The sequence below is a fragment of the Bos mutus genome, chromosome 18 (assembly GCF_027580195.1).
Source record: "Bos mutus isolate GX-2022 chromosome 18, NWIPB_WYAK_1.1, whole genome shotgun sequence".
Classification (NCBI taxonomy): Eukaryota; Metazoa; Chordata; class Mammalia; order Artiodactyla; family Bovidae; genus Bos; species Bos mutus.
In genome coordinates, this window is record NC_091634.1 from 38,753,026 (window position 1) to 38,775,671 (window position 22,646).

At 46.5% G+C, this 22,646-nt stretch overlaps 1 long non-coding RNA gene and 1 other non-coding gene across 2 annotated transcripts; both read right to left on the reverse strand.

Annotated features, from left to right (window-relative positions):
• Window positions 1-5,057: 5,057 nt before the first annotated feature.
• On the reverse strand, window positions 5,058-20,961 carry LOC138991687 (uncharacterized). The gene is made up of 3 exons (XR_011467556.1): window positions 18,395-20,961; window positions 8,840-8,985; window positions 5,058-5,141 (listed from the first exon to the last, which is right to left on the reverse strand). It is a non-coding gene; the product is annotated as an uncharacterized lncRNA (long non-coding RNA).
• On the reverse strand, window positions 17,727-17,799 carry TRNAF-GAA (transfer RNA phenylalanine (anticodon GAA)). The gene has a single exon. It is a non-coding gene; the product is annotated as a tRNA-Phe (tRNA).
• Window positions 20,962-22,646: the final 1,685 nt, after the last annotated feature.

Below are 22,646 nucleotides of genomic sequence, written 5' to 3' on the forward strand. Positions count from 1 at the left end.
GGGGCGGGGGCGCGGCGCGGGCTCGGCGGACTTCAAGAGCCCGGCTCACGGCGACTCGCCAGACCCGGGCGACCACTGCCTTCCCAGCACGCATTGGGACACCAGACTCAGCTCCTGGGGGCAATAGGCTCTGACCTTCGACTATAGGAAGAGAGCGAGACTCTCAGAACTAAGATCTGAGTTTGAGAGGCAACAGGGAGAAAACTGGGGAGTGCAGTGGCGGTTCAGTATCAGCTCTGTTATCCGCTGCAGGCCACCGTAAGCTACTTGCCCAGAGTTTCTTCATCAACAAGATGGGAATGTTCTGTTCAGTGCCTACTGAGGGCTGGTGGGCCATCGGGTGGGTTTTGTTCAGATTGAAAGGTCACAACGGGGTGCTTACTCCTACATCTGTTTGTTATGGGCAGACTAGCAAGGCATTTGAGGTTCTGACCCCTATTACATGAGGCTTAGAATTGCTCTTCATTCACTTATTTACCTATTCGTGCACCCCTTTGCTCACGTGTTCCTACATATGCCTGTTAAGTGCCAGACACTGTGCTAGGCTCTTGAGATACATTAGTGGACAACTCTGTCAAAAATTAGTGGACAACTCTGTCAAAAATTAGTGGACAACTCTGTCAAAAAAGTCATGGGACTTCCCTGGCGATCCAGTTGTTAAGACTGCACTGCAGGGGGACTGGTTCAATCCCTGATGGGGAAACTAAGAGGCTTCCCAGGTGGCTCAGTGGTAAAGAATCTGCCTGCCAATGCAGGAGACACAGGAGATGGAGGTTTACTCCCTGGGTTGGGAAGATCCCCTGGAGATGCAAATGAATGGAAACCCACTCCAGTATTCTTGCCTGGGAAATCCCATGGACAGAGAGGCCTGGCAGGCTACAGTCCATAGAACTGTAAACAACTGGACACGACTGAAGTGACTTAGCACACAGGAGAGTGTTTAGAGCATTTTCATTAAGGCAACCAACATGACAGATGTCCTCTGTGAAGGATGCAGAGAGAAGAGAAAGGGGAAAAGAGTGGGGTGGTGGATCTGCCCTGGCCTTCTGGAGGCTGGTGGCTGGAGGCAGAAGGTCAGGGCAAGGAGGAGGTTTCAGGAGGAAAGCCTGGGACCACACGCACCAGCGATGTTCATCTCCTCTGACCCCTGGACCATTCTGAAAATCCTGTGAGGAAAGCAGGATTGGAACCATCATCCCATTTGGGGGTCAGGAAACTGCAGCTCACAGGTTGGAAGTGACAGAGTTGAAATGAGAATGCAGGTCTCCTGGCCCCTGGCCCCTGTCTCCTCCACTAGCTTATGGATGGAGACACTCAGAAACTCACTAGGAGTCAGGCTGCCCTCCTGCCTGCTACCCTGCGCCTCATCCAAGTGATCCTGAGGATCCCACCTTAAAACATGCTGCGAAGCCCCATTCCCACTGCTGAAGCATCCCCACAGAGGGTCCCCATCCATCACCTTTCACTGCAGCAGCCTCCTTGCTGGTCACCCTGTGTCCAGTATCTTTCCAGCCACATGATATTCACCAGCTGCCAGAGCATTTTCTAAAACTCATCTGATCACCTCACTCTTCTGCCTAAAACTCCTCTGAGAGACAACAACACATAAATGTGATTTAATTAACCCCGGATTTGAAGTAATTTTATTTTCTTTTTTATACTTCTCTTTATCTGCCAACTTTTATACAATGAACCTTTGATACTTATGCAATCAGAAAAAGATAACCCATGATTTCTTCAAATCGTCCCATCTTTCCAAGATAATATCAAAACACCTTCTGCAATACAGACAAGATTCTGCCTGCCTATTTAACCACATCTCTTGCTATTCTAACCTCTCTGTATTCTTTTAAAATTCCTTTACCATCTCCAAAATATGCTTTATTCTCTAGGAACAAGAGAGATACTCAACTACCAGTGATTCATTGGATACTTTGTGCCTTTTTACACTTCTGAATTTTTAAAAAGGCTTTCCATCTTCCTCTTGTCTATCTGAAGAACTCCTATTCATCCTTTAAAACCTCAGGTGTCACTTCCACTGTAAAACCTTCCCTGATAACTACCTCCCACAAGAGAAGAAACTCCTCCTTTATATTGTTTTGTATATTTATCTAGAACATTCTCTGCATGACTTCCCTACTAGGGATAAAGATAGTACCTGATATATCCTGTTACATAGCTTACACTCCAGAAATATGTACAAAACGGAACAAGGAGAGATCTCAATCGTTGGTTGGATTTGGTGTCTTTGATTGGGGCTTTTTTCTCTTGGATTCTACCAGAAACAAAACCTGAAACAAATAATTGAATTCAAGTAGTTTATTTAGAGGGTTTCCCTGGTAGCCCATATGGTAAAGAGTCCACCTGCAATGCAGGAGACCTGGGTTCAATCCCTGGGTTGGGAAGATCCCCTGGAGAAGGGAACAGCTACCCACTCCGGTATTCTGGCCTGGAGAATTCCATGGACAGAGGAGCCTGGCAGACTACAGTCCATGGGGTCTCAAAGAGTTGGACACGACTGAGTGAGGTGATCCTGGAAACAGTGATAGAGGATAGGGGAGGTAAGAAAGAGAAGGAAACCAATAGAGGGGGCCTTAAGAAGCAGTCACTGCTGTGGGCAGCTGGTAGTCAGTCCTGCTGGAAACCTCTGGGCCAGGGGTGTCTCAGATCTGTCCCTGAAAGCTGGAGTATTTATCCATGAAGACTGCTCCCAGGGTGCTAACTTACCAGCATTTCCATCCTGCCTGGTGTGTGGGCTAAGCAAACTCTTGTTGCCAGAAAAAGGCTCCCATTAGAGTCCCAGCTTCGGGCAGTAGGAAGCTGGTGGTTGGGTCTATGTTGGCAAGAAGAGTGGATTACAAGGGGTGTGGGCAGGCCCTGGAGTGTCCCCTACAGAGATGAAGGGAGACACTGCCCGCCACCCCCACAATGCACATCACTGGAGGGTCTGACAGCAAAACTTGAGGGTTCCATCTTGTGGTTTCACAGACTTCTGGAGACTAGCCTGCGGCTGGGCTGAAGGGGAAAATGTCTCTCTCCATCTGGGGCCCAGACTCCCTGCCTTCAGATCCAAGAGCCATGGGGCCATGTGGCTTCTCTCTGTGCCCTGCCTCCTGCCCCTCCAGGTGGCCTGAGGGCAAGTGCGGGGGCAGACGGCTGGAGCATTATCAGAGCTAACGTGATCCTTGGGGAGGCATCACTTCCACTTACCACGACACTTGGTGACACAGGCCATGGGCACAAGATGCTGTTAGCCCAGCTCTGGCCATCTCCCCTCAGACACTAAGACCCTGACACACAAAGCCTGGTCTGTAGGATATTTGGAATCCAAGCGACTCGGTTCTGGAAGTGTCCTGAAGATAGTATCAGAACCTGTACCTCCGCTGCACTGATGGGGAAAATGAGGTCAGGGAGGAGGAGAAGTTCCCTGTACATTTCCTCCTTTCCTTCTTTCCTCTCTGTTTTCTTTCTTCCTTTCTTTCTGTTTCTTTATTTTGTTTTTCTTTTGATCAGGGGCATTAGACCTATGTCCTGACCACTGAACTGCCCTGGATGATTGGTATACGTTAAACTGCATTTCCAGACAGCAAAAAAGTGCCCTCAATAAAAGACCCCGGTGAGCTGAAGTCAGTCTCCTTCAGGATATCTTCCTCTAAAGCCTCCCAGGTGTCCTCGAGGCTTCCAACCTACTCAGATGGTCAGTCCTTTCACTCTTCTCTGTGGAGCTCCTACCCGACCTGGGACCACATCCAGGCACTGGCACTAAAGAGCATCCATCTGTCATTGATGATGGATGCATCCATTAACATCGCCTGCCTGGATCCAACTACAGAGCAACATCTCCACATGGGCAACAAAAGACACCTGGAACCCCTGTGTCAGAGATAGAACTCGTGACCTCCCCTTGTTCACCTGCACACACACCTGCTGTTCTTGACCTCCCCTTGTTTACCTGCACACACCTGCTCTTCCTTGTCTCCGTTATTCCAAGTGATGGCATCGTCTTCCTTGTAGATCCTCCAAGGCCCAAAATCTTAGAGTCCTCTTTCTCATGTTCCCACAACCAATCCTACCGCAAACTCTCTTGAATATATCGTTCCCATCTCCCCATCTCCAAGGTCACCAGCCTGCTCCCAGCTATGTCATCCCTCACCTGGGTTAGTGCCGTAGGATCTGAATGGCCTCTGTCATGTCTCGCTTTACCCCTGAAGCTCTACACAGTCACCAGGAAGACCTTCTAGAAATGAATGCAGATCCTATCCTTCGCTCTCTCCAGTGGCTCCCATCTCATTTGGAATAAAATCTGAAGTCCTTCAGTGGGTGAGACGGAGTAACGAGTAAACCATCCTTTTGCGCACTTGGCACTGCAAGCCTGGACAAGCACATGACCGCCCCCACAGGAGGACAGAGGTGCTGGGGGGGAGAGGACAGGTGTGCCAGGTAGGGCAGCAGAAAAAGCACAGGGCTGGGTCCTGACTCCTGCTCTATTAGGGCTTTTTGGAGAGGGCCAAGTCCATCAGCAAGGTGGGGATGAACAGGAGGAAGAAGAAAGATAGACAAAAGTTATGTCAGGACTGGAACTGGGGAGAGAGAAAGGGATGGAGGTGTTCAAAGCAAAGGGACTCAGTCTCCTGGGAGGAAAGAAGGACATCCCCCTTTTGCATGAACCACCAGATGACACCCTTTGACCCTAAGGTGGTCACGTGAGTTATGATGACAGAAAACTCACACCTGGTTCACGTCCCTCTCCAAGGCAGAGTGGGGTTGAGGTCAGCTGATCAGGATGAACCATAATCAGGCTGACACAAGAGTTCTATCCATCTAAGGAATGAATATTAGAGCACGATGGGACCATAGAAACCTTCACACTCAGGTACACTCTGTTAGAAGACTGGACACTTTGATAATCTGATGAATGTAGACTCTTCCAGAAATATGCACACACACAGCATTTAAAAATTTAGCGTGAAATTTCTCACACATAACAAAAAGCATATAAAACATATGTAAACAGTTTATAGTTTAAGTATCAGTAATATGAACATATAAGAACTCACCCCCTGGGGATTCCCTGGCAGTTCAGTTGTTAAGACTCCACACTTCCATTGTAGGGGTCATGAGTTTGATTACCGGTCAGGGAACTAAGATCCCACACACCAGAGGATGTGACCAAAAAGAGAAAAATAATTTAAAAATTTAAAAATGAATTTTACAAAAAGAACCCATTCTCTTGGCTTAAGAAATAGAACACACCCTACAAGCCCGCCTGTGCCCCTCCCCTTGCTACTCCCCCCTCCCAACTCCAAGGTAACCAGTTTCCTTTATTTAGTAAATCATTGTTTCTTTGTTATTCTTCATGGTATTGTCACCTATGAATCTATTCCTAAGAGTACATTCTTTAGCTTTGTCCTTCTTTGAACTTTACATAAAAGGAATCACACTACGGATATTGTTCTGTGACTTCTTTGGCAGAACACCATATTTTTGAGATTCGTTCATGATGATGGAGTTAGCTGTAGATCACTCATTTTCATTGTTGTATATATTCATTCTGGGCTTCCTTTGTGGCTCAGATAGTAAAGAATCTGTGCAATGCAGGAGACCTGTGTTGGATCCCTGGGTCAGGAACACTCCTGGGGAAGGAAATAGCTACTCATTCCAGTATTCCTGCCTAGAGAATTCTGTGGACAGAGAAGCCTGGCAGGCTACTCTCCATGGGGTCAAAAAGAGTAGGACATGACTGAACAACTAATACTTTCACTTTCTTTTCATATATTCATTCTATTGTCTGAATTATAACAATCTATTTATTCACTCAACTATTGAAGTGAGCTTCAATGTTGGACTGTTTTTAGTTTTTTAAATATTTTGAACAATGCTGCCTAGAGTCTTTTTTACAGACAGCTCTGATGCCCATGTGTAGAGTATGTGTTCAGCTTTATCAAATAAGGTCAACTTATTTTCTCAAGTGGCACCAGCTGAAACTCTGTTATTTCTTCACTTCCAATTTCTTTACATCCTCGGGAACTCTGGGTATTACCTGGCTTTTATTTTTTATTACTCTTTAAGATGTGATTTTAATGTGCGTTTCCCCGACTTCTATAACGTGAAGCATGTTTTCACATACGTGTGGGTCATTTGTATTTTGTTTGCTTCTGCAACATGATGACATGCCATTTGTGCAATTTTGTGTGTTTTTTAAAAAAATTTGATTCACATGTGCGTGTGCTAAGTTGTTTCAGTCGTGTCCAACTCTGCAACGCTATGGACTATGGCCTGCCAGGCTCCTCTGTCCATGGGATTCTCTAGGCAAGAATATTGGAGTGGGTTGCCATTTCCTTCTCCAGGGGATCTTCCTGACCCAAGGATCGAACCTGGGTCTTTTAGGTCTTCTGCACTGGCAGTTGGGATCTTTACCACTAGCGTTATAACAGTTGTTCTTAATATCCTGTGCACAAATCTTTGTCACTTATGTTGCAAATATCTTGTCTTGGTTGTATGATAAGTCTTTTTTCTCTATATGGTGATTTTGGTAAACAAGAGGTTACTCATTTTAATGCATTTTATTTTTTTGATTAATTATTTGGCTGCATCGGTTCTTAGTTGTAACACATGGGATCTTCATTGCTGAAAGCGGGATCTCTCTAGCTTCAGCACATGGTCTTAGTTGTCCTGTGGCCTGTGGAAACCTAGTTCACTGACCAAGGATTGAACCCACATCCCCTGCATTGGAAGGCAGCCTTAACCACTGGACCACCTGAGAAGTTCCTATTTTACTATATTTTAATACAGCAATCTTTTCTTTTGGTTTATGTATTTATGTCAGAATGATAGTTTTCCCCTTCATATTTTGGAGGAGGAAACGGCAGCCCAGGCCAGTATTTTTGCCTGGAGAATCCCATGGAGGAGCCTGGTGGCCTACAGACCAGGGGGTTGCAAAGAGTTGGACTGAGTAAACAACATTAACAACAACCCTTCATATTTATATCTTTAAACTATATGAAAAACTGATGCTGAAGCTGAAACTCCAAAACTTTGGCCACCTGATGCGAACTGACTCATTTGAAAAGACGCTGATGCTGGGAAAGATTGAAGGCAGGAGGAGAAGGGGACAACAGACGATGAGATGGTTGGATGGCATCACTGACTCAATAGACCTGAGTTTGAATAAACTCCAGGCATTGGTGATAGACAGGGAGGCCTAGCATGCTGCAGTCCATGGGGTCACAAAGAGTTGGACACAACTGAGTGACTGAACTGAACTGATATGGAGTTGATTTTGTATAGGGTATGAGATAGGGATTCCACTTCACTATTTCTCAGGTAAATCACTGATAAACTGTCCTGGCCCATTCATTAAGTAGTTATATCTTTCCTGCTCTGCTTGGCAGAGAATGGTCACTCACCAACCAAGTCTCCTTATACAGCTGGGTTTGCCTCAGGGCTCTTAATTCTGCTCCATTTGTCTGTTTTCTGTGTCCAAGTAATACCACATTGTCTTAATTAACATTGTTTTCCAAGTACAGACTTTCAGTCGTAAGATGACTGTGTTCTAGGGCTCAAAATTATGGCATGTTGTTATAGCTAAGAACACTATATTGTATATTTGAAATTTACAGAGAGTAGATTTTATGTATTTTACTGCACACACACACACAAAAGGTGTGAGCTGACACACTTGCTAATTAAGTTAATTATGGTAATCATATTACAATGTATTTGTATATCAAATCACCACATTGTACACTTTAAATACATAAATTTTTTGGTCAATTATACCCCAATAAAGGGGTCAATTATACCCCTTGTGGCTCAGCTGGTAAAGAATCTGCCTGCAACGAGGGAGACCTGGATTCAATCCCTGGGTTGGGAAGATCCCCTGGAGAAGGGAACAGCTACCCACTCCAATATTCTGGCCTGGAGAATTCAATGGACTGTATAGTCCATGAGGTCACAAAGAGTCGAACATGACTGAGCGACTTTCACTTCACTTCATATCCCAATAAAACTGGGGAAAAAGCAAACAGCATTGCTTTATGATAAGTTTTTCTCTCTGATGGGGCATCACTGACTCAATGGACATGAGTTTGAGCAAAGTCCAGGAGATGGTGAAGGACAGGGAAGCATGGCGTGCTGCAGTCCATGGAGTCACAAAGAGTTGGACACAACTGAGCTACTGAACAACAACATCTAACGGGGCAAGATTCAGCAGCTCTTTTTCTTTGGAAGTGTCTTGGCAATGCTCTTCCCCACAAATTTCAAAATCAGCTTATTGAGTTCCCTAAAAAATCCCATCAGAATTTCAACCGTGATTACATTGAATCTATAGATCAACTTGAGGAAACGATTTTTTTTTTTTACAGTATTCAGTATTCCTATTCAAGAAAACAGTACTTATCTCTGTGTATTTTTCATTTTTAATATACACAGCATTTTATTTTTATTTTTTCTTAAATATTTACTTATTTGGCTGCATTAGGTCTTATTTGCAATCCATGGGCTTACTTGCCCTGTGGTATGTGGCATCTCAGTTCCCCGACCAGAGATTGAACCCACATCCCTTGTATTGAGAGGCAGATTCTTAACCTCTGAACCACCATGGAAGTCTCTACACAGCATTTTAAATGGAGGTTTAGGGGACTTGCAAACTCTTGCACAGACTCTATCTCGGGATCCCGGACATGACAGCCCACTAGTCTCTGTGCTGTTTCCTTTTTCCTCAGGAAACATTTCCCAGTGATGTCACCAGTGGTACATAATACATATGCATACACCTACCTTCCCACCCTCTTCCTACTTGTCTCTCTGGCCTTCTGATATCTATTCCTAGGAAACTTACCAAGTTAAGCTTTTTCTGCAGTCTGGAGAGACAGAATGGCTAAAAGCATGAACTTGGGAGCCATACTGCATGAATTTTAATCCTGGCTTCTTCCTATCTGTGAAATCTTGGCCAAGTTCTACTTCTCTGTGTCTCAGTATCTTCGTCTGTAAAACAGGTAAGATGGTGATGACAAATAGAACTTAGCTCATAGAACTGTCGAGAGGATTAAATGAATAAATACATGCAAAGCACTTAGAAGAGTGCCTGGGATAGCATGTGTTACTCCTTTGCTATTGTTTCAAGAAGTTTAATGTCTTCACATCCATGGGAGGCAGGGATCTTCTTTAGAATTTTAAGTTAGGACATCTGACTTCAAATTCCTAGGCTGGGATGATGTAGCAAATATGGGTTAGTGTAACAATTATGCTTGTGGAATTGGAGTTTTAAAAAAATGTTGGATAGATTCAAAACCTTGTTTCGCCATTTACCTGCTGGGTAACTTTGGTTTCTGAGCCTCAATTTCCTCACCTGCAAAATGGGAATAACACAGCTATTAAATAAAACAATCAATGGGAAAGACTTTGGTAATGCTTTAGGAAGGGACTCATTTAGCAAGGCTCCGTGATGTGAGTTACAGTCACGTCCTTGAAGGTCATCTGCTTCTTTCTAGAGTTCTGCGGCCTCTTTGCCACTTTCACAGCTCACATTAGCCTAGCAGATTGTTCGAAGAGCAGATTCCTGTGCCTGGCCCCAGAAATTTAGGTACAGTGGGTCTGCAGCAGGGACCAGGAATCTGCATGTCTGTGGCATGTTTAATTCCTATTTAAAAATATGCAATTCCAGTATTAACGATATGTTTCCAAAGCATGGTCCCAGGTTGAGAGTGGCTATAGCAATTCACACTCGCCATCTGGGTGCCTTCTTTTCCTAGCACTGGGGCTTCCTTTTACTCTGGCCACACTTGGCAAACAACATTCAGCCACTTCCTGGCTGAGCCACTTTCTCCCTGGGAGAGATGAACGGGTGCCCTCTAGGGCATGGAAGGAGAAGAGCTGCTTCCTGCTTATTGTCTAAGGTATACTGATAGAGGTACATAAAACTCCCAGAGCAGGTGTGGGGGATAGGCAAGGGGATGGAGGTGGAAACTGCACTCTCATCGAGGTGATCTTCATGAGGCTTCAGCACAATGAAACCAAGGGCCACGGGATCTGCCCCCAGTCTGGGCTGGTCCCACTCTGCTCTCGTGCCTGGGAACCTGAATCTAAGTCACTTAGCGAGGGCAGCACAGGCAGTAGCCACACTCTGTAGACCACGCATAGAAAACACCTGCCTACGGCACATCCTATGTGAGGCCTGCCCCCTACTCTGTCGTTTTTAGCCCTGTTAGCCTGGGCTGATGTGTGCTTCAGTTCTCTATTCAATGGGGCTTATCATAGTACTTATCTCATAGGGTAGTTGTAAGGTTTAAATGCTTCATGACTGTGAAATGCTTCATGCTGGGCACATACTAAATACACAATAGATATCTGCAATATATTGGAGTCTTTCCATTCATTGATGCATGAATTACATGAATTTTATTGGTTCTAGATGCACTACACAAAGTGGGCTTCCCAGGTGGCTCAGTGGTAAAGAATCCACCTGCCAGTGCAGGAGATACAGGTTTGATCCCTGGGTGGGGAAGATTCTCTGAAGAAGCGAATGGCAACCCACTCCAGTATTCTTGGGAAATCTTCTGGACAGAGGAGCCTGGTAGGCTATAGTCCATAAAGTTGCAAAAGAGTCAGATACAACTCAGCAACTAAACAATAGCCATGCTAAGTTTTATTTCACATAATACTCATTATTAATGGTATTAACTATACTTCAATAATTTTTTTTTAATTTTTCAAAAAAAAATTAATAGTAAAAGTGGTTAAATGCTTTGCCCAGGATCACATGGATAGGATGGGACAAAGGGTGGGATTTGAAACCCAAAACTAGGCTGGCTCCAGGGTACATGCTATTAACCACTGTTCTATCCTGGTGGCTCAGGGTCTCCCTTTTTGGTCCCCACTTTCTTCATTCACCTCACTTTCTCTCCTGCCCCACTCAAGCCCCCCATTCTAAGCAGGTCTCCTCTCCCTTTTTGTTTGGAAACCTAAAGCCTGTGGCTGATGCAGCTCTGAACCCAGCATTGTCTGTCTGCAGCCACCATCTTCTCTGGTCCCTTCTCCTCATAGCTGGAGTCCTTCCCTCTCAAGGCTCACCACCTCCTCCTACCCCAATCCCTTATGTCCACCCTACCTGCCACCCCTGGGACCTGCCACAATGCCATCATGCTTCTCTTCTATTTTTCTTCTCTCTCATTCCCGCTGTCCCACCCAGGTCTTCTCCACCCAATGGCATCCTCGCTCAGTGTGGTATCATGCTCCTTTCCCTTCCTCCCAGGGAGCTACCTTGAAGAAGACCCTCCACCCACAGACACCTCCCCCTAACTCCCAAGGTCATTTGGGTAGTGGCAGAACAAGGATTCAGACCCTGACCCCTGACATGTGGTCCAGGGCTCTTCCACATGCCACATCCTCTCCATGGAGCATTATCAGACTAGGTAGTCTGGGCACACCCTGAAGGGATGAAGCAAGGGACAGGGAAGCTGAGATGAGGAGTCTGGTCCTGATGGAGGGAGGTCCAGGCTAGGCAGCATTCTGAATGATGACAGTCTAAGAGAGGTCATTAGGCCTTCCCTGCTTATTCCAGAGGATACAGAAATGCACATGCTAATCCTCCACTGCACTGCTTTCCTTGCAGTGAGACCAGGTAGCCGTTTTACACTGGCCAGGGACAGATGAGGGCTCTTGAACTGATGTCAGTCCAGATACTCCTGTCCCTACCAAAATAAAATGTGTATTTCTGCTTGTGTGTATGCTGGGAAGTTTGAGGAGAGGCAGTGGTAAAGGGACTTGCAGCCTTCAGGAAGTGGGGGGCAGAGCTGCTGGCCTCACAGGGGGACATGCGGTCAGAGAGGAGAGGCAGCAATTATATTCTCTGTGACCCAAGAGCAGGACTGAAGCCCATACACATACCCTGCGAGGGGTTAGCACCCAACTCACCAGAGCACAGGAGAGGGCTTAGAGGGCTGTATCAGGGGTGGGAGAAGACACCCTCCCAGGTGTGATGGCCTGGTTCCCAGATGCGTCCAGGCTGAGCCCCAGTGGAAGGACAAACCTCACAGTGGGGACTGTCTGCCTGACAGGTTCCCAGGCGTGCACGAGGCTGGGGAAGGGGGCCTTGGGAGGAAGGGGACTCTTCCTCAAGGCTTTCCCAATTCTGCTCATCATTTTACTGATAATAATCCCTCATGTTTTTCCTCCCTGTCCCATAGCCCACTCTGAACAAGACCTCACCCTACTCCCCAAACCATTTAGAAGCCAGGATGGCCAGAGCTTAGCAAGAACTTCACTACTCCTTCCTGAAGTGGGTCATGAGATGCTGATGGTTTAGGGCCACACAGGTCCTGCTTTAAATAACACTGACTCACATAGGAAGAAAGCATGACCCCCTTCCTACTACAAGAGAGAAGAACAACCCTGACTCCATATTGGATCTGTTTTTTCTACTTTAACCTTTGTGTTCCATTGCTTTTGCTTCTGTTTAAGAATGTTGCCTATACCCTGAAATGTACATCACAGCCCATTCTCAAGCCTCTGACCTTGAAGGATATAACACTATTTTATTCATATAGAGATAAAACAGTGCAGAACAAGGAGAATGACATTTGCCTCATTGGAGGTTTATAGGAATGTCATGACCAGACTTATGTGGACAATGGCAAAAACAAAGGATTCTGACAGCAAGAAGTTTGCACCAACCAACCATGCTCCTCCCTCACCTTGCCTTTAAAAATGCTTTGCCAAAACCCTTCAAGGAGTTCCATGTTTTTTAGGGGAATGAGCCACCTTTTCACCTTGCATGGCTCTGCAATAAGCCTTTCTCTGATCCAAATTCCAACAACACTGGGTCTTTTTAACCCTGACTATTGGAGGGGCACTTCTCCTTTGCTGATGCCCATTTCAACAGAGGGAAATCAGGCTTGGAGTCAGACCCTTTTAGCCCCCCTACTCCAGAGCCCCCCTTCCCCAGAGCCCCCCTTCTCCAGCCTCATGAGCGCCTGGGAAACTGTCAGGCCAAAGTCCCCGCCGTGGGGTCTGTCCTCACACCACGGCTCAGCCTGGATGTCTCTGGGAACCAGGCTGTCATACTGGGGAGGGTGTCTTCTCCCACCCCTGATACAGCCCTCTAAGCCCTCTCCTGTGCTCTGGTGAGCTGGCGGCTGACTCCCTGTAGCACAATTGAATAACAGCATTTGGTCTCCTTGCATATTTGTATATGGCCTGTGGTAGTGGTTTTCTAGGGCTACCCTGATAGCTCAGCTTGTAAAGAATTTGCCTGCAGTGCAGGAGACCTGGATTCAATCCCTGGGTTGGGAGGATCCCCTGGAGAAGGGAAAGGCTACCCACTCCAGTGTTCTGGCCTAGCAAATTCCATGGACTGTATAGTCCATGGCGTTGCAAAAAGTCGGACATGACTGAGCCACTTTCACTTTCTTTCTCTCAGGGGTTTTCTATTTCTGATGTTACATAAAGCTTTCCTCATTATTTACAACTTTAACTTAATGATTTTAGACTTAATGACTTATCTCAGACTTATATAAAACTATAGACAATCCTATAACAAACAGCTAGCTGACTTAAGTAAGAAAAACATTAGATATATGGTTGAAGTCCCTGTGTCTCTCTCCCCAGTTGTATCCCGCTCCCTCCCACCTCTGCTGGCATGCCACCATCCTTATATAATGTTGATTATTCCCAAGCAGGTATCTATGCTTTTACTAGGTGGGTGATATGTAAGTAGATAGGGAGACGGATGGATGGATAAAGATAGATATAGGAATATACAACTATAACGGGCTTCCCAGGTGGCGCCAGTGATAAAGAACCTGCCTGCCAATGCAGGAGATGTAAGAGACACGGGTTCAATCCCTGGGTGGGGAAGATCTGAAAAAGGATGTGGCAACCCACTCCAGTATGCTTGCCTGGAGAATCCCATGGACAGATGGAGTTTGGCAGGTTACAGTCCATGGGGTCACAAAAAGTTGGACATGCTTTGGTGACTGAGTATGCATGCATGCATACCTGTATAATCACCACCCAGGCCATTTAAAAAGTGATTGGCACCCCAGAATTCCCCCTATGTTCCCCCTCTCAGTCAACATCTCCCCCCACCCCAAAGGGAACCATGACCTTACCCTCTAATGGCATGGATTGGTCTTGCCTGTCTAAACAACAGAAAGGATCGGTTTGCACGTTTAAAGTTTATACAAAAGGCATCATTCTGCAGCAATCTTTCTGAAAATGTTCTTGAGCTTTTTCCATGTTGATACTTGAGCTTCCTTTTTAAAACAAATTTATTTGATTTAGAAGAGTGAGTTGACTTAAATGAAAACATCAAGGGCACACTGGGACAGTCTGAATGTGGACAGCCAGAGAAACAATGGCTCTAACTTCACTGCTTTCCCCTTTTACAGATGTGAAAACTGAGGCCTGACAGAGTAAGAACCGTCCCCCCAGGTCACTTGGCAAGTTCGGAGCACAGCTGGGATGAGGGCCACAGCCTCAAATGTCCGAGGCCAGAGATCTTTTCTACTGTGTCATGCTGGCAAGAACTTCTCCCTTCACCCCACCCCAGGGCAACAGATACCAACACTATTTCCTAGCCAGGAATAGATAGTTCTTCACCTTGAACAGCAGAAAGTGGACTGATTTTATGAGTTGACTGTTGGAGAATTAAGCCTGGGATTGGGGTGGTGTGGTGTTGGAGGGGAACAAGACAGCTGTCCAGGCTTCAAAGTTATGACAAGCCTTTCACTTGGCAGCCCACCTCGGTGACCTATATTTTAATACGTGCTATTAGATTATTGCTAATGAGACATCTTAGGGATAAAAGAATTATGCTCACTGGCCAGGCTGTGGTAAAAGTACAATTGAATTAAGGGCTGAAATCGTTTAGGACTCTGCTAGACAACCTGTCCCCCAGGCTGGGCCTGAATGGAGATATTAAGCTTTGAAAATTACACAGGAAAAATAAGTATAATTGATCTAAGGTAACTTCACTCGTCTAAATTAAATAATGTGATTGTTACAGGCAGAAAGGATCGGGATGAGGAGACGGACAGAAAAGGCTCGCTATCTGCAAACAAAGTTACAAGGAAAAGCCGTAGGGAACTGACTTTCCCTGATGAGCTGAGCACCCTCCTGATGGCTCCGAGAGTCCACTTGGGCGTCAACAGGAGATGGACCTCATCTGAGCATCACAGACTCTGGTGCGGCAGGGACTCCAGACCACAGTCTTTACCATCTCCTACCTAATACCTGGGGGCTTCCCTGGTGGCTCAACGGTAAAGAATCTGCCTGCCAGTGCAGGAGATGCACATTCAATCCCTGGGTGGGGAAGATCCCTGGGAGAAGGAAATGGCAATCCATGCCAGTATACTTGCCTGGGAACTCCCATGGACAGAGGAGCCTGGCATGCTGCAGTCCACAGGGTCACAAAGAGTTGCACATGACTCGGTGACTAACCCAAGCACTTTTTGCTCTCCTTGGCCTCAGAGTGGGAAGCTCATGCCCCCTCCAGCCCCCTAGGCAGGCTGTCCAGTGTCTGCACTCTGGTTAGAAGAGATTTCTCTGCTGGTGGCCAGCCAGTGGCTTTTGTGTAGTGTGTGTCCACCCACACGAGTCCTGCTCTCTGGAACACCAAAGACTGGTGAAATGCCACCTCCCCGGAACAAGGTCCCACCCCTCCTGAGTCACCTTCATACCACATTGTGTGTGCGGTGCCTACCTGAGCTCAGATCTTGAGCAATGTACTTCATCCGCATAACTTCAGAAGACCCTGCCCCGTCTCCCAGGAGCTCCTGGGTTGAAGGAGGGAAACTGTATTCCTCGCTCTGACCTAAATATTTGCATTCCCCCAACTCTTTCATTGACTCTAGGTTATTTGGGGGCAAAGCTGATCCTGAAACTGTTTACACGATGGCAGATGCTACTATTACACACCTGCCGGGCAGGGCAGGTGCTGCCCACCTGTGAGGATGGAGACTTCTCCCCTCCTCCATCCATCACGCCCCCTGGTAGCTCCCTTTACCTCCCCAGCTCCTGTCCTACCCCTGGGCCACACAGAGTTGGCTGCCTGGAAGGTGGGACTGGAGGCTCCCCACCGCCAACCTGCCCCCAATATTGCTGTTTCTAATGCATTAAAGCCCATAGTTAATCCTTTTGTTTTAGCTCCTACTTCAAGTTAAAACCGAACTAGAGTATGTAGATACAAGAGGCTTCCTCCCTTTATCTTTCTCTTTTTCTTCTCCCTTTCTCCTTCCCTCCCTTCCTTTTTCCTTTCTTCCCACAGTATTTCCTGAGCAACTATTACATATCAGGAGAAGTTCTATGAGCCAGGACTGTTATAGTAAAGAAAACAGATGAGTTGTCTCTTAAACTCAAGCAGGGGGAAGGCTAGAAACAAATAAACAAGCAAATAAATCAGCTATCAACAGATATTGACAAAGCCTTGCAAACACTGGAGCACTGGGTTAACTCAGAAAGTCTGGGGAGAGCCCTTTAGTTGGGTGCTCGGGGAAACTCTCTCCAGTTGAGAGACCAAACGGTGAGAGGGACCCAGGGTGGCAGGGATCAGGGAGGGGTGACTCAGATAGAGAAAGCACCTTGTGGGTTGGAGGACTGGAGCAACGAGGCAGGCAGTGCCTCCCAGGAGTGTGGCCAAGGGCAAGGGGAAGGAAGAGGAGGTGGGAGATGGCCTGATTTTCAGCTGCCTCTTGGCCACCCAGAGGAGGATGGCATTTACTCAATGCAGTGAGAAAGCCCCTGAGGGCTCTTTAGGGTGAGCAGCACAATCTGTGTTCATGAAAAGGTCTGTCCGGCCCTTTGTGCAGAGTGGCTGGCAGAGGCCTGGTCAGGAGGTTCTAGAGTTACTGGAAGAGAATGGGGTGGGGTGCGGTGAGGAAAGGGAATTGGGGCCTTCCTTCTTCCCAGGCAGGAGGACGACAGCAGGGGCAAAGGGTGGTTGTAACAACGAGTCTAAATCATACACCAAAAGAACAGTCTGGGGTCACTTTCTGATCCTGAAAAAAATGTAAAGAAATACTGAAAGAGTAAACAGACCTGCTCTCTCCAGTTCCTTACAAAACCGCCTAATCTGCCCAGTCCTCCTGGCAACCCATCTGGGGGCTTCTCTCTGCCTTCAGAGTGGGACAAGCAGGCTGCTTGCCCCTGAAACACCCAGGGATAGGCCTGCTCTCTGGATGGGTCTGTGAACAGGGCTGAACACAGAGCCTGGTTGTTCATAAGTACATCCCCAAACCTCACCCTGTCAATAAAATGTGACTTTTAGTGTGTGGGACAGGAGAAATCTCTTCTTCAAAATCCAGCTATTGAGTTGGAGAGGTTCCCATATTAATCTCAAAGATGACCTTTAAAAAAAAAAGCATGGGCACAGGAATCAATGGTCTTGTCTTTTTTTTAAAAAAAAGAAAGTGAAAGCCACTCAGTTGTGTCCGACTCTTTGTGACCCCATGGACTATACAGACTGTGGAATTCTCCAGGCCAGAATACTGGAGTGGGTAGCTGTTACCCTTCTCCAGTGGATCTTTCCCACCTAGGGATCGAACCCAGGTCTCCTGAATTGCAGGCAGATTCTTTACCAGCTGAGCCACCAGGGAAGCCCAAGGATACTGGAGCGGGTAGCCTTCGCCAGAGGATCTTCCCAACCCAGGAATCAAACCGGGGTCTCCTGCATTGCAGGCGGATTCTTTACCAGCTGAGCTACCAGGGAAGCCCAAAGGGTCAGAAACAGTTGCCAAAACCTGGGATTGAACCAGGGACCTTTAGATCTTCAGACTAATGCTCTCCCAATTGAGCTATTTCAGCCATTTGGCTACTCTGGGTCTTAGTTGCAGCACATGGGATCTCTTGGTTGCAGAATCTAGTTGGGAATTTCTTAGTTGTGGGCTCTAATTCCCCAACCAGGGATCAAACCCAGGCCCCCTGCATTGGGAGTATAGAGTCTTTGCCACTGGACTGTGGGGGAAGTCCTGCGAAGATTATGTTTTTTAAAATATGATTTTTTTTAAAGTAGAAGCATAAGCTCTAACTTAAGCAATATAAGCTTCTTTTCTATTAATTTAGGAGAGAAAAGGAATTGGCCTTTGTACACCTTAACCTTCCCTGTTGCACCTGACATAGGATCCACTCTTTGGGCCTCAGCTTTCCCTTCTGTACAATGGGCACAATGATTCCCAACGTTTACTTCTGTTCTGACATTCTGTATCCTCACTGAGAGGGGATGATGAAATGGACTGATCAGCACTATAACTGGGGGTGAAGGAGATTGCTTTGAGCAAATGGTAAGGCTCCAATCTAACTGCGTCCTGAGGTGGGGGTTGCAGCTGCTACTGACCAGAAAGGGATCCAGTGAGAGGGAAGGGCCAGGGGCAGGACAGTCTGGCTGTCTCGAAGGACTCACCTATCAGTGTGTAATTAAATTTTCCCGAGTTCTGTTGTTTTGGTCACCAGGGGTCTTTGCAAAGCCTTCATTACTTTCCAATTGTCTGATTTTCTTTTCTCCTTTTTTTCCCCCTGTTACCTTCAGACTTTGAAATTATCTCGGTGACTCAGCCATTTGACTTCTTATTAATTCCAGGATCCCGTGTCCTATCTGCCCATTTTCCTTCCTGTTTTTCAGAAGCCTGGCTTGTACTTTAACTCTTCCCAGCAGCCACAAATTAAGGCACCGTCAGTGACTGCCTGCTGCCTTCACCTCGAAAGTATCGTGGTCCTGGGTCACCTTCCACTCGTCACAGTTCCTGGGCTGAGAGTTCAAAGTCCCATTTCCAGAGTGGAAAGAGAATTCCAAAGTTTCTGCATAACTTCTAAAGCAAAATCCCAAACAAACAAAAACAAGATCCCAAATAAAGCAGGTTAATTGAATATCACAAACTGTGACTAATAAGTTAAGTCGAAGAATTTCAAGGACGGAAAGGACTTCAGAGTTTGTCCACAGCTGTGCGTCTCTCCACCATATTATCTCCAAATGTTGGCCACTGAATGTGTGCTTGGATGCCTCCCATGACCAAGTGCTCACTTCTTCCAAAGGCAAGCGACTCCACCTTTAGACCTCTCCACTGGCCCTGGGTTTAATGCTTGGGTCCTCACAAAAGAAGCTCCTTCCCCCTCCTTCTGTAACAACCCTGCAGGTATTTAAGGACAGGTATAACCACTCTCTCTCCACCACTATCACCACCTTGGGTTTTCTGTTCTCTGAGAAGCACCCAGCCCCAAAACCTTTAAGTGTGTCTTAAGAGGCTGATTCCAAATCACAGCTCCTGGAATTGCCTCTGGAATTGAGTAGCTGCCAGGGACACAGATGATAATTGCTTAAGAGGCCACAGGGACACATTTCTTCCCCTCCCAGTCCTTGACTTTCTCAGGTTTCCTTGATCCGGTTTGTAACGATCTCATCCTGGTGAAATGCAAACATTTGTACTGTTTCTCTGCCCCTGAGATACCTGCCTGGTCTCCACACCGGAGAAGGCCATAACCCTTTGTGATCACTTAGGAAGGTACCCAAGGGCTCCTGTGGCATTGGATAGACAGATGTACAGATGGAGGGTGGAAGGATGCCTCTGGCACAGGGCATCACCTTATGGGCCCAGCTCAACGTCCCAGGGTTTTACTTGGCCCACCCAGTGCTTACAGACCAGGAAATTTCTTGTAAACATCTAGGTCTCTGCACAGAAAACAAACATCACTACCAAAGGGGAAGTGATGGGGGAGGGATAAATTGGGCGTATAGGCTTAACAGATGCACACTGCCATATACAAAATACATAAACAACAAGAATTTACTTTATAGCACAGGAACTATGGGGCTTTTCTGCTGGCTAAGACAGTAAAGAATCTGTCTGCAATGAGGGAGGCCTGGGTTCAATCCCTGGGTTGGGGAGATCTTCTGTAGAAGGAATGGCAACCGACTCCAGTATTCTTGTCTGGAGAATTCCATGGACAGAGGAGCCTGGCAGGGTACAGTCCATAGGGTCACAAAGAGTTAGACCGGAACTGAGTGACTTTCACAGTCACAAGAACTATATTCAATATTTTGTCATAAACTATAATGGAAAAGAATAGAAATATATATATATATATAGTCTTATAACTGAATTATTTTGCTGTAAACCTGAAACTAACACCATATTGTAAATCAACTATACTTCAATTTTTAAAAAATCTAGGTCTCTGGTTTCCCATAAAGCATGGGGAGTTCTGTCTGGCCACCCTGAGTTTTGAGAGGGCAGGAGCTCTCCTGTTCACCCCAGACCCCTTATTTTTTCTCTCTCTCTTTTAAAATCTTTTTTATATTTGTCTGCATTGGGTCTTAGTTGCAGCATGCAGGATCTTTTGTTGTGGCATGTAGGCTTCAGTAGTTGTGGCACATGGGCTTAGCTGCTCCTCAGCACGTGGGATCTTAGCTCACCAACCAGGGATCAAACCCACATCCCCTGCACTGCAAGGTGGATTCTTAACCACTGGACCACCAGGGAAGACCTGACCCCTCATTTCTTGACAGCCATACTCACTTCCCTTTCTGTCTAGTCTGTCATTTTGAGAATTTCCACTTGGTCACCAGCGTTGCCACCATGATGTGGTGCTGCCTGGGGAAGAGTTATTGCTTTGCCTCTACAAGGGGCTTTCCATGTGTATCCACCTCCCCGGTCATCGCTGGCCTTCTATCTGCATCCCTACCTATATGAGTGCTGCCAGGTGTTTCCTGACCAGGTCAGGTGCCTTTGGTCCATCCTCCGGGTCTGGCATGTGAATCTGAGCAGATGTTCTGCTGAATAGGCAGTAGGGATGGGGAAGGAACCATGGATTATCAGGGTAATCTGAGCATGAATTAACCAGTTGTCCTGAGAAAGTGTGGTCACATGCTTCCCTAGTGGAGGCCTGGGAATCTGCAGGGCTGCTGTTGAATCTTGTTCAGCACCACCTTTGGAAACAATTTGCTGTTGCTCTTTAGTCGTTAAGTTGTGTCTGACTCTTTCACGACACCATGGACTGTAGCCCGCTAAGCTCCTCTGTCCATGGGATTTCCCAAGCAAGAATACTAGAGCAGGTTGCTATTTCCTTCTCTAGGGGATCTTCCTGACCCAGGGATCAAACTACGTGTCCTGCACTGGCAGGCAGATTCTTTACCACTGAGCCACCAGGGAAGCCCTTGGAAACAAAACATTTACCAAAAATGATTGTATGAACTTCCTAGAGCTGCTGTGACAACGTATCACAAGCTGGTGGCTTAAAACAAGTTCCGGAGGCTGGAAGTCTCAAATTGAGGTGTCTTCAGGGCCTCCTCCCCACGAAAGCTCCAGGAAAGAATCCTCCTGTGCCTTGCAGCTTCCCGTGTTTGAAGGTAATCCTTGGAGTTCCTTGGCTTGGAACCGTGTGGCTCCAATCTCTGCCTCCACTATCGTGTGGTTGTCTTCTCTTTGTGTGTGTCTGTGTTGGATTAGGGCCCACCCTAACAAACTCATCTTAAATGAATTACATCTACAAAGACCCTCATTCCAAATAATTGCAGGTTCTGGGTACTTAGGGTTAGGACTTTAACAGGTCTTCTTTGCAAGGGGGATACAATTCAACCCACAACACGTACCAAGATCTCTTCCACTTCTAGCCATTGCTGTTTTCCAAACTGATGACTGAACAATGTCCTCAAAGGCAAAGGCAATTGAAATGCTGCCAAGACTAACAGGGCTCAACAGCCTACACTGGTCCACCCAGAGGTCCATTAAGGGGAGGTGTGGATGCCAGATGCAGGGTTTCCTCATCTCATTTAATCTGCATGCTGCTGTTCTGGCCAGGACACCTGAGCATGCGTGGTGCTAGGTAATGCACCAGCCTCTCTGGGCAGTCTGTGATTTGGTTCCAAAGCTCAGGACCCTGAGATTGTCACGTACTTTCTCCTCCCTGCATGCATGCATGCTAAGTTGCTTCAGTCATGTGCAACTCTTTGCAACCCTGTAGCCCACAAGGCTCCTCTGTCCATGGGATTCCCCAGTCAAGAATACTGGAGTGGGTTGCTCTGTCCTCCTCCAGAAGATCTTCCTGACCCAGGGATCAAACTCACATCTCTTATGTCTCCTGCAGTGACAGGTGGGTTCTTTACCACTAGTGCCACCTGGGAAGCCCTTTAATATTCTGAGCTGTTTCAGATGGAGCCTGAAAGCTTTCTGGTGGCTTCTCCTGATTGGTATAGGATTAAGGATCCTAGGCCTCTGGTGCTATCTGAATTGAAGGTTGGTCTTCTTTATGCGATACAGCTTCGAACCAAATCCATTCAGCTTAGATGACATCATATGATATTTAGATTTTTTTCCTCTGGTACACTAGTTATAAAAAGAATTAAAATTTGACTCCTATTGGAATGGATTTATTAGTGGATGTTGGGGATAAACAGGAAGCCATTGCTTAGCTTTCCTTTATGATTCAAGGGGGAGATAATAATTGGTTTGTTGAAAGCTCTAGGAAATGAGTTGATTTTTTTCCCCCCAGTTTGGAGTTCTGGGGTTCATGTCACTGAAGTATCCCTTTTAACAAAACTGAAAAGCATGCTTGTTCTGAGGAAAGGAATTCATACTCAACAGAAGGACATAGTAATACTTAAGGCTGCTGCTGCTGCTGCTAAGTCACTTCAGTCGTGTCTGACTCTGTGCGACCCCATA